At 56.2% G+C, this 12,365-nt stretch overlaps 1 long non-coding RNA gene across 1 annotated transcript in view; it reads left to right on the top strand.

The window, feature by feature from the left end:
* The first annotated feature begins 8,091 nt into the window (after positions 1–8,091).
* The window catches only part of LOC116534016, an 18,073-nt gene continuing 13,799 nt past the window's right edge, over positions 8,092–12,365 (top strand). The window contains exon 1 of the long non-coding RNA XR_004261554.1: positions 8,092–8,102. This is a non-coding gene — a long non-coding RNA (uncharacterized LOC116534016). The remainder of the gene's footprint in view (positions 8,103–12,365) is intronic.

The following is a 12,365-nucleotide window of genomic DNA, read 5'->3' as shown; positions in this document are numbered from 1 at the left end:
GTGGATGGATGAATGGATGGATGGGTGGGTAGGGATATGGGTAAATGGGTGGGTGGATGGGTGGGTGGACCACAATCTGATGGGTAGATGCGTTGATAGGTGGTTGTTTGACCAGATGGACAGATGGATGGATAGAAGTTTTGTGAGTGTGTGGGCGGAGTAGGAGTGGATGGGGACGTGAAGCAGTCAATGGGTAAGTGAGTGAATGCGTAGGAGGATCCTGCGTGAATGGGTGGGTGGATGTCATGAGTAATGGGTACACGGGTGCAGGGGTACAGGAGAGGTAGACAGGTATGTGTACAGAAAGTTGGGTAAAGGGATGGATGTGGGCGTGTTATGGGGTGGCTGGGTAGGTTGACAGATGGATGGGTGGATGAGTATTGTGTTACATGGGAGGAAACGAGTTTAGTTAAGTTGGTGGGCAAATGAATAAATGAGTAGTTGGATGCAGAGATGGAAGCTGGCTGGCTGGGTGGATGGATGATGGGTGAGCAAATGGATGGGTGGGTGATGAAAGAAAGGGAGGATGGATGGGTGAGTGAGTGAATGAATGTATAGGTGGGTGAATAGAATTGGTGGAGGAATGGATGGATGGGTGGATGGACGGATGATGAAAGAAAGAGTGAATGGATGGGTGGATGGGTGAGTGAATAAACGAATGGATGGATGAATGGGTAGATGGATAGATGGGTGGATGGACAGATGAATACATGAATGAGTGGATGAATATGTGGAGGAATGGATGGATGAATCAATGAGTGAATGGCTGGATGATGACAGAAAGGATGAATGGGTGGGTGGATGGGTGAGTGAGTGAATAAATGAATGCGTAGATGGATGGATGGGTGGAAGGATGAATGAATGAGTGGATGGGCGGGTGATGAAAGAAAGGATGGGTGGGTGGATGGGTGGGCGGATCGATATACGCAGGATGGAAGCTGGCTGGATGCAGGGGGAATAAGTGCATGGACAGATGGGTAGATGGGTGAGTACGTGGGTGGATGGTGAAGGAAGGAATAATATGTTGTTATTATTATATCAATGAGTTTCCAGCTTGGAAGACTAGTATCCTCTGAGAGCTCTCTCAGAGGGTCAGGCTCTACAGATTCGCTTCCGAGCTGCCTCTCTCTGGGCACGAGATGTTTCCCCATCTGCTCCGTGAGTGTGAAGGGGTGGATTGGCCAGATTAGCTGTGCCTGCTTCCGGAGCCCAGCCCAAGCCCGGGGGCCTGGGAGTCACACTCCAGGACTCTCAACTCGACCCCTGCTCTCGGGGGCCAGGGTCAGCAGCCTCTGGCCACACCCCTTCTCTTAAAACAGGCTCAGGCAGGGAGAGAACACTGCCTGCTGGTGGCTGCCACGGAAAATCCTTCAGTGCTTGTTTTTCTCCTCGACTGATTAAGGAAAGAGGGTCATAAAATGACAGGGCGTCACCAGGCCTCGCCGCTGGCCAGCTCTGACTTATCCGCTGACATTTCCCAGGAGCCAGCTAACCTTTTCTGCCACAAATAGACTGAAGTGGGTCCCTCGAGGCGGTCTGGCCTGAACAGAGTTTGTCTCAGGGGAGGTGGGGGCCCGGGACAGCAACAGGAGCTGGGTCACTTCAATAACCAGGAAGGAGAGCAGGGACTGAGGGCACAGCAAGGACCCTGGGGCAGCCACTGAAAAGCAGCCTTCCCCACCGTCAGGACTGCTGCCAGGGCCACCAGGCAGAGCCAGGGAACAAACACCTGCTCTCCCTCCCTGGGGTCCCCACTGTGTTCCCAGGCCCGACACCCGCCTCCCAGCACAGCAGCCCGGCCTCTGCTCCTCTCCAGGCAGAAATGACCTGGGAACGCTCTCTGGTCAATGTGCCGGGGATCTAGGGGCCTCAGCGACACCAGGGCAGGCTCCCCCACAGACGCTGCTGCCCCTGTCCAGGGGGCTTTGGGAAGGCGCCCCTGCTGTGGCCTCACGGAGGAAGGACACCCGGGACGTGGCCCAGCAAGGCTGTTTACACACCAGATGCCTCCATCTGCCCTTCTGGCTGTAAATCAGGACTCAGCCATGGAGATGGAGGAGAAGGTCCACAGGGGCTGAGCCTCCTCCCAGCCCTGCTCTCAGTCTCAGGATTAAGACTTTAACCCCAGTGGGCCCTCGGGAGGCCAGGCAAGCTGCCACCCCCGAACCCTGATGCCCTCAACCCTGTGCCACGACAGAGCCGGTGTTCACAGACCAGGAAATGGGGTTGCCTCAGCTCACCCAGGGTCCCAGGGCCAGGACTGGGCATAGCCGAGACCGAGGTCAGGCCCCACCCAGAGTCTCACGCACAGACCCCACTGAGCTGCCCGAATCTGGGTCCCGATAGTGTCCCCGAGAGGCTGCCCGCCCACAAGAAGGGACGGGAGAGGCTTCGCAGGGTGAATGGATGAGGACAGCAAATGCAGGCCAAGCCCATGGCCGGAGCTGCCATCCCCCGCTTCCCCCGAACACAGCCAGCCTGATGCGCAGGCCTCAGACCTGGGAGGGGGCCTGGGCCACCTGGCTCCGTGTCTTCATTTACTGATGGGGAAACAGGGCCAGAGCGCCACAGCAATGCTGTGGATGCCTGAGTCTCCTCCTCCCCGCCTTCCTCTCCTCCTCCCCGCCTTCCTCTCCTCCTCCCCGCCTTCCTCTCCTCCCCCTTTCCTCCTCTTTCTGTTCCTCTCTCCCTCCCACCCATCTCCCCCTCCTGAGCCCCAGCCCTGCTCTAACACCAGGCCTTGTCCCTCCTGGGGTCTGAAAGAGCAGGTCCTGGCTTGGGGCCAGTCAGCATGAAAAGGGAGGACCATCTCTCCACACAGAGGACAGGGACTCTCTGCCCCAGGCATCAACCCCAGAGTCAGGAAGCCATGGGTCCCAGGGGACAGCTCACTCTGCCTCCTCTGTTAGCTCCAACACCCCCTCCCCTCAGGGAGGGCCCCTGGGCGCCAGACCCTGCCAGGGACATGAGGGCCATAGCCATGCTCAGAAGGAACAGAGGGCACACGGGCCTCCGGGGAGAACAGTGGTTGGCAGTGACAGGAGGGGCTGCACAGGATTCACCAGCGAGGGCCAGGCGGCTCGGCCACCTCAGAGACACTGTTGCCGCTCTCTGAGCTCAGGTTTCCCTCCTGAAGGCAGCACCGGTGTCTCCTCCTGGGGACCTTGAGTGGGTCAGCCCAGGCCAGGGAGGTCGAAGGGCTCTGTGAGCTGTAAGAGGCCAGCACCCGCGGGCGGGGGCGCTTGTCCTGGGGTCAGGCTCCCCCGCAGGGCGGAACACGCATGCACTGTTCCCAGCGGGAGGCGCATGCCATCCAGTGAGTCCCCGCTCCCAGGCCTTTCCTGAAGGCACTGGAAGATAGGCAGCATCCCAGAAGCCCAGGAAAGCCCCGGGGGCTGATGCTGGGGACCACAGATGAGGGCGGTGTCCCCCCAGAGCAACTGCGCAGACAGGGCAGGGGTGCGGCTCCAGGGTCCCGGGGTCCAGCTCCTTCCCCGCATCAAACTCCTTCTGCAGGAAATCCCGGAGCCGCTCCTCCATCCTGCCTGAACTTGACTGACCCGGCCGACAGGTGCCCGGCACAGCTGCCTGGAGATCAGAAGATTCCACACGTCCCCCTCCACCTGCCCGGCACCCCCATGCCCAGGAGGCTGCCATCCAGAATTCTGGCTTTCCCTCATCTTTTTCCAAGCCCAAGGCCCTGGAAGAATGTTTGCACGAAACAGCTTTGCAAGCCAGAGCCCTCTGGGGGCGTCCCAGGGAGCAAAACCTCCCTCCTGTGTCTATAGATTTGCCCACATTCCCAGGGAATAAACTGCATCTCCCCGCACCCAACCACGCCCCGCAGACGTTGGCTTATCTTCCAGGGTCAAAGGACACTGACTTCCCTGCGGCAAAGACTGAGTGGGATCCTAGCCATTCCCTTAGGAGATCGAGGGTTTCCTCGGCTGACACAAACCTGCTCTGTTTGCCCCCACGAGACTTGGGGACGCGGAGGGGGACGAGAACTTGCTGCACCGTGAGTAATAAATGTCAGGGCCCATCAGGGCTGGGCGCTTCCTCCGTGGTCGAGTTTATGGGAGTCTGGTGCAAACGTGGCTGCTGCTGGGCCACTGCACTGCGGGTTCCTGTGCATCTCGGGTCACCGGGGTTTCTCCCTGGCTGTGCCCAAACCTCACCTGGCCTCCCAGACTCTGTCTCCCTGACTCCACGGCACGCTCCCCCGCGGTCTGCGTCCAGCCTCTCGGGCGGCCTTCCGCTCAGTGAACCAGCCACGCCGGTTCCCACGGCAGGCCCGTGCGGGCTCCCGTGGTCCCTCTCAGCTCATTCTCGCCGTCGGGGAGTCCCGGATTTTGTTTGTTTGTTGTTTCCTTTTTTCCTTTTTCCTTCCAAGTTTTATTTGAGGTTTTGGGGTATCCACATGCAGGTTTGTTACATGGGTAAATTGCATGTCACGGGGGCTTGGCATGCAGATTATTTCATCGCCAGGTGCTGAGAGCATGTACTGACGGGCGGTTTGTGCAGCCCCACCTCCTCCCGCCTCCGCCCTCAAGAGGGCCAGTGTCTGCTGTCCCCTCTGTGTGTCCACCTGTACTCAGTGTGTAGCTCCCACTTACGAGCGAGCACATGCGATGTTTGGTTTTCTGTTCCCGTGTTGACTCACCTGGACAGGAGCCTCAGAATGGACACAGCCCCCTCAAGAGCGGCCTTCCCTGGCCACTGTCCCAAAAACAGTCCTCCCGTCTCCCTGCCCCAGGCAGTCGCTGGCATTCCCATTCATTCGTTCCCCGCCGAGCATTCACGGGGCCCCACCCTTGCAGGCTCTATCTGGGCTCACAGGATGCAGCCGTGAGTGGGACACGGACCCTGCAGACACGGAGTTAACTCCAAAGGGAGACAGGAGAGAAATCAAACACGGAGGCAGCCTCTGGACTCTCTGGTGCTCTGCGCTGGAGTTAGGAGGGAGGCCAGGGCCGAGGCCGCCCAGGCGTGGGGGGACAGAGCAGTGAGCAGAGGGGCACGTCACACCCTTCTCCCCCCACAGCCCTTCTCACTCCCCTTTTCACATCATCTTATTCCACGTCCTCTGCAGAGCAGGCACCGAAGCGGGATTCAACCTGCGAGGAGACTTTTTAATGGAGGGAAACACCCACCCTTGAGTGGCAGCACCGAAGCCAGGAAGGCTGGGGAGCATGAGACCTCGAGGAAGCGGGGAGGCCGGGCGGAGGTCCCTGGGCCCTGGGAGGCTGAGGCAGGTCCTGGCCTTCTGCAACTGGAGGTGCACCAGGCAAGCCCCGTGAGCTGTGGGCAGATGCCCTCCACACTGGATGTGCCCGTCCCAGGCACTGCCCAGCCCGGAGCCCACAATTGCACCGGCACATAGCAGACACGTCATTGACAGGTGAGTCGGGGGAAGCAGCTACAAGCCCCCCACCCCACACACACGCTGTGACATCACGTGGCCAGGTAAGAATGCCGCCAGCTGCTCCTGCCATAAGTCCCCCCTCCCCTTTGTAACTGGTGGTCCTAGGAGCTTGAGTGTCCTGGTCCCAACAGCCGTTAACTCAGTGGCTTTAGCGCCGCAGCTGCCGCGACAGATTACCGCAAACAACACAAGTGTGTTCTCTCCCCGCTCTGTAGACAGGAGTGTAAAATGGGTCACGCCGGGCGAGGCTGGTGTCAGCAGGGCTGCGTTCCTTCTGCCTGCGTTCCTGGGCACACGTGTGGCCCTGTCCCCATTTCCAAAGTCCATCCCTCCAAGCTGTGCGTCTGTCCCTGCATCCCCTCCTCAGGCCTGACCCTCCTGCCTCCTTCTTATAAGCACCCTGAAGACCCCCAGGGCCCAGCTGGATAATACAGAGTAGCCTCCCCATCTCCAGTTCCCTCATTAGCCACATCTGCAAAGCCCCTCTTGCCGTATGACGTGACCTGTGACGGCAGGTTCTGGGGCTCGGGTTGGGCACACCGCTTGGGGATGCCACTGAGCCGACTTCAGCATGCACTGCCGATCTTCACCTGAATGCGTTGATTCCACGGGATGGCACGAAGGGGGACTTTCAAAACCGTCACCTCTTCCACATTGGCTGGATTGTTCTGGGAGGAAGTGCTTCCTACTTCTAGGGCCGCCATGGGCCACAGATACTGTTCATCCAATGCTCTTCATCCTATGTCCCAAATTTGGCTGCCACAGCCCCTTCCGCCCGGCAGCTGAGTCCTCTTGAGGCGCCCTGTCCGTCCTCAAATGCATCTGCCCCCCTGGCACAACGCAATCCATGCTCCGGCTCATCCTGTGACCACCTCGGCCCAGATCTGGACTCCAGTCTTCTCAGGAGCCCTGGCCCCACCGTGCGGCACAGCTTGGGAAAGCACCGGTGAGGCCCGTGTGCTGGGGTGGCACTGATGTTAGCTTCTTTCAGCGGTTAGAGAGAGCAAATGGATTTTTTTGGAATTAGGAGTTACTGCTGCCACTTCCGATCTGAGCACAAGCCCCCAGAAACCTTCTTCGCCCCTGTTCCACATCTGTATCTCCCACCTCCCAGCAAGGGAAAGAGGCCTGGTTCCACGGAAGACCACCATGCTGCCAGGGATGGCCCACCCTTCATCCAGACAGTGGTTTCAGCTGATGGCAGCAGCAGCACTGCTGGGACAAAGCGGGCCTGCCACGTAGAGCCACCCATCCCCACCGGCCACGCAGAGCCGCCCGTCCCCACCTGCCACGCAGAGCCGCCCATCCCCACCTCCCACGCAGAGCCACCCCCACCTCCCACGCAGAGCCGCCCGTCCCCACCTGCCACGCAGAGCCACCCATCCCCACCTCCATAGGCCCCTTCAAAAGCTGCATCCACTCTTTCTTCTGTCTGGTGTTGCTGCCAATTGTTTTAGGTTCATTGATTTCTGCTCAAATTCAATGTTCGATTTTTTTTTGTGCTTGTTGATTTAATTCCTTTTCTGACATGAAAACATTTACATGATTCAAAAGTCAAAAAACATGTAAAGGAGTCTCTGCGTTCTCCCAGTCCTCTCCACCCGGTCCTCCTGCCTGGGGGTAAACACATTCACCGCCTCTGGGGCTTCCTTCCTGGGCTGCTCCATTCAAAATCAATCTCTCTCCCTTTCTCTTTCCCCCTCCTCCCCACGCTTACGTGTGTGTGTACAGTTTACGTATATGTAGCTTGCATGTGTCATTTATGTGTGTGTAGTTTCTGTACGTAGTTTCTGTGTGTGTGGTTTATATTGCGTGTACAGTTTGTGTAGTTTATGTGTATGTGTATAGCTTGCACGTGTAGCTTACAAGTATGTAGCTTGTGTGTGTGGTTTATATGTGTGTGCATAGTTTGTGTGTGTAGTTTATGTGTGTGTGTGTGTGTGTGTGGCTTATATGTGTGTGTATAGTTTGTGTATATAGTTTATGTGTGTGTACTTTGTGTGTGTGGCTTATATGTGTGTGCATAGTTTGCATGTATGGTTTATGTGTGTGTAGTCTGTGTGTGGTTTATGTGTGTGTGTGTGTGTGTGTGTGGTTTCTGTGTAGTTTATGTGCGTGTAGTTTCTGTGTGTGGTTTATATGCGTGTGTATAGTTTGGTGTGTAGTTTACGTGTGTTTAGTTTATGTGTGTCGTTTATATATGTGGGTATACTTTGCGTGTGTAGTTCACATGCACATGAGTAGTATGTGCAATGTGTGTGCATATGGATGATTTGTGTGTGTAGTTTATGTGTGTACATAGTGTGTAGTTTATATGTGTGTGCATAGTGCATGTGTGATTTGTGTGTATAGGTTGTATGTGTAGTTTATGCGTGTGTGTAATTTACATGTGTAGTGTGTCTGCCTGTGTGATTTCTGTGTGTCATTTACGTGTGTGTGTAGTGAGGAAATGTGTGATTTATGCATGTATAGTTTACATGGTGGTGTGTGTGCATGTGTGTAGTTTGTGTGTGTGGCTTACATGTGCGTGTATGCTGTGTGCTGTGATTTGTGTGTGTGGTTTACCTGTATGTGTAGCATGTGTGATGTGTGTGGCTTATGTGTGTGTTGTGTGATTTGTGTGTGGTCTACATGTGTGTGTGGTGTGTGTGGTGTGTATGATTTGTGTCTGGTTTACGTGTGTGTGTGGCATGTGTGATTGTGTGTAGTTTATATGTGCATGTGTGGGGTGCGTGGTGTGTGTGGCTGTGTGTGGTTTACATGTGTGTGGTATGTATGATTTGTGTGTGGTTTACACATGTGTGCTGTGCATGATTTGTGTCTGGTTTACATGTGCGTGTGTGGTGTGTGTGTGGTCTACATGTGTGTGTAGTGTGTGATTGTGTGTGGTTTATATGTGCATGTGTGGGGTGTGTGTTGTGCATAATTGTATGTGTGGTTTACATGTGTGTGTGTGTGTRTGGTGTGTAGGATTTCTGTGTCTGGTTTACATGTGTGTGTGTGGTGTGTGGTCTACATGTGTGTGTGGTGTGTGATTGTGTGTGGTTTATATGTGCATGTGTAGGGTGTGTGCTATGCGTAATTGTATGTGTGGTTTATGTGTGTGTGTGTGTGTGTGGTGTATATGATTTCTGTGTATGGTTTACATGTGCATTTGTGGTGTGTCTGATGTGTGTGATTGTGTGTGTGGTTTACGTGTGTGTGTGTGTGTGTGGTGTGTGTGCTTGTCCCCTTACCCCCCTTCTCACCCTCCTACAGATGCCCTTGGCGCCGTGCCCACTCCGCTGACCAGCCGGTCTGTACTCGCCAAGCTCCAGCTCCTGAGGTCTCCCCGGGCTCCCCATGGCCACTCAATGCCCCGAGCTGTGGCTGTTCCCATGTGCACACCTGCCTGGTGGATGAGCACCCAGGTGCTCCCAGCATCTCGCTGTGACAAATGAGGCTGTGCCGCCTCCGTCAGCACGCACAGTTCCCAGTCTGCAGAGGTGTCGCCTTGGGGGAGATTCCTAGAAATGGGATCGCTGGTCCAGGGGCAAAGCCATGTCATTTTGTTAGCTACCGCCACCTTCTGCTCCCTCTGGGGAAGGACGATTCCCGCCCAGCGTCTGAGAAGCTGGTTTCCCACGGCCTCCTCCAGCGGGTAGTCAGGGTTTTGAATTGCTGCCAGTCTGAGGCGTGAGAAACCGCATCTACGTGCAGCTTGTGTTACAAGCCTCGTTCCCTGTACTTCAGAGCTATTTGTTTATCTTGTTCTACGCACTCTGTCCATGGATTTTACCCACTTCTCTGTGGAGTTTCTGGGTTTCTCCCATTGGCTTGAGTGAGCCACGCACACAGGGAGCTGGAGGGATGTGAGGCCTGCCCACAGGAGACCTGCCCACGGGAGACCTGCCCACGGGAGACCTGCCCACGGGAAACCTGCCCACGGGAGGACCGAGGAGGCGGCTGCTCCACAGACGGCCTGGGGAGGCCCACCCTGCGGGGAGACAGTGGGTGTGTCGCCTGGGCTCTGGAAGCAGTGGGAAAAGCAGAAAAAGGGCAGCCAGGAAATTCCAGTCCCAAGCCCACCTCAGGAGCAGAAGCAAAGGCGAATCCTTTCCAGAGAAGGCACTGGAAACCTGGGCCTCCAGGAATCCTCGTGGAAAGGGGTCCAGGGAATGCAGCCTTGCCACCTTACAAGTCACCCACACTCAGGGAAAAGCCGCCCTCCCCACAACAGGGCCCCCTGCAAGGGCACCTGGGAAACATCAGGACCTTTCGGCCAGCCATGGAAGAAGGCACTCTGGGGACCCGGGGCCTTCTCTCCTGGGGAGGCCCGGAGCGCGGGCGCTGGGTCGGCGGCTCTGCACCTGGAAGAAGGGTGACCAGGGTGCAGAGCAGGCAACCCCTCACCCGCGCTCCGGGCCTCCCGAGGAGAGAAGGCCCCGGGTCCCCAGAGCGCCTGTGCAGCCCCCAGCTCCCCCCTACTCCCCTTGCCAGCCCCTTTGGCTGTGACCCCGGGAAAAGTAATTGAATCCCAGATGGGACTTTCACTTGAAAGTCAAAATGTTGAGCTTTGGCTTTGGTGAGAGCAAGAAAGTGCATGTTCACTTTAAGGTCTAAGCACTGGAATTTGCAAGGGCACTTGACCGGCTGATGTCTTCCCTCAAGTCACGCAGGGATGGAAGAGCCCCACGTTCCGGCTGCTGCGTGTCACTGTCTTCCATTGCCACAGCAGGGCGGCAGTGTCACGTGGCCGTGCACCTGGACACCATGGACGGCGGGTGGGAGGTGTGAGTTCCAGCTTGGGCACAAAGGAGCGGTGGGTGGGTTTCACGAATCCTGGTGTAAACGCCCAATGTGTTCACCTTGCCAGCTGCCTAGACAAAGCCCATTTATCAAGACAGGGGAATTGCAATGGAGAAAGAGTAATTCACGCAGAGCCGCGGTGCGGGACACCAGAGTTTTATTACTACTCGAATCAGTCTTCTTGAGCATCCAGGGATCGGAGTTTTTAAAGATAATTTGCCAGGTAGGGGCTTGGGATGTGGGGAGTGCTCACTGGCCAGGTTGGAGACAGAATCGTAGCGGGTTGAAGTGAGTTTTTCTCCCTGTCTTCTGCTCCTGGGTGGGATGGCAGAACTGGTTGAGCCAGGTTCCCAGTCTGGGGGGCGTTGGCTGATCCACACTGAGGGTCTGCAGAATATCTCCAGCACTGATCTTAGGTTTTCCAACAGCGTTGTTATCCTCAGGAGCAATCTGGGGAGATTTCTAATCTTGTGGCTGATTTGTCTGTCCTGCAAGGGCAGACTGGCCCCCAGGCAAGAAGGGGGTCTATTCGGGAAAGGGCTGTCATCAATTTTGTTTCAGAGTCAACCCTTGAACGGAAGTCCTTCCCAAAGTTAGTTGAGCCTGTGCGCAGACATGAACAAGGGCAGCTGAAAGGTCAGAAGCAAGATGGAGTCGGTCAGGTCTGATCTCTTTCACTGTCATCATTTCCTCAGTAATAAATTTTGCAAAGGTGGTTTCACTGGGGGTGAACCCAAACGGACCCCACATTCCAGGAGTGGCTTCATGAAGGGAGCTGACAGTTCTCCTCTCCCTAGGGGCGGTCCCACAGCTGACCACAGGCGTGAGGACGAGGCCCTCGGGCAGGGCAACAAAGGCCGGCAAAGGTGGGGGCGTCCTCCCCAGTTCCCCAGCCTCCTTCCACAGGGAGAAAACTGATTCTCCGACCCCCGCCTCTCCCCTACCGTTAGTCACCCACCCTCAGGCAGGGAGGGGCTGGCAAATCCGGGCAGGGTCTGCAGGGCAAGCTGGGCTCACTCGGCACTCGGCCTGCACTCGGCCTCTCTGCTGGACAGGCGGGGGCTCCCTGGAGGCCAGACTGGGCCACACCTTTGGGCAGGCGGCCCCTCCCACTCTGGGGTTCAGGAAAGGCCCCGTTGGCCTTCACGCTGAGTGTGTCCTCTGACCAGCCTCCGTTGGGAGTAACGGGCAGCCTGGCATCACATCCTCAGCGGGCCCCTTCCTCCGAGCTAAAGTATTAAAAATGAGATTTCACAACTGCGTTGGTAGAAAGATGACTGCAGTCCAGACTGCACCGTGTTTATTCTGATTTTAGAAGAAATAAAACCACTTTCCTGACCCTGAAAGTCTCCCGGGCCCTGGTACTAAGCCTCCCTGTGAAAGGAAAGTCAATCTCGGGCCCCAAAATCACCAAGCTGAGGGAAGAGTGAAGCTGGCACTGTGCGGGCAAACCCGCCTCCCGTTCCCCCCAGATGAGATGTCTGCAGAGATGCTGCCTCCCTCACAGTTTGCCCACAAGGAAATTCCTCAGGAACGAATGACAGACAGAACCCAAGGCCATCCCTCTGCCCCCCTGAGACAAATGCATGTCTGATGGCTTCCTCTGTCCTATTGTTGATGTAAAAATGCAGATTCCCTGGGCCAGACTGAATTGTGTATCCAGGGGGAGGCTGATCAGGGCTCAAAAGAATACAGGCTTTGTCTCTTAGCTACTTACAACCTGGAAGCTGCCCCCACCCCACCCGGCAAGCTGTCCAGCTGTCCCGCCGTACCAGACCGAACAAATGTACATCTTACACACACTGACTGATGTTTCGTGTCTCCCAAAATGAATAAAAGCGAGCTGTACCCCGACCACCTTGGGCACAAGTCATCAGGACCTCCTGAGGCTTTGTCACAGGCCCCTACTTCACCGTGGCAAAATATATTTTCTAAACTCATTGAGACCTGTCTCAGATACTTTTTGGCTTACAACCTGATGGAGAGGTTGGTCCTGATGGAGGGTTGGTCCTGATGGAGGGTTTGTCCTGATGGAGGGGTTGGTTCTGATGGAGGGTTGGTCCTGATGGAGGGTTGGTCCTGATGGAGGGGTTGGCCCTGATGGAGGGTTGGTCCTGATGGAGGGTTGGTCCTGATGGAGGGTTGGTCCTGA

The sequence above is a fragment of the Sapajus apella genome, unplaced genomic scaffold, assembly GCF_009761245.1.
Source record: "Sapajus apella isolate SASKATOON/1434 unplaced genomic scaffold, GSC_monkey_1.0 scaffold85, whole genome shotgun sequence".
NCBI lineage: Eukaryota > Metazoa > Chordata > Mammalia > Primates > Cebidae > Sapajus > Sapajus apella.
This window is presented reverse-complemented; position numbering and strand designations above follow the sequence as displayed.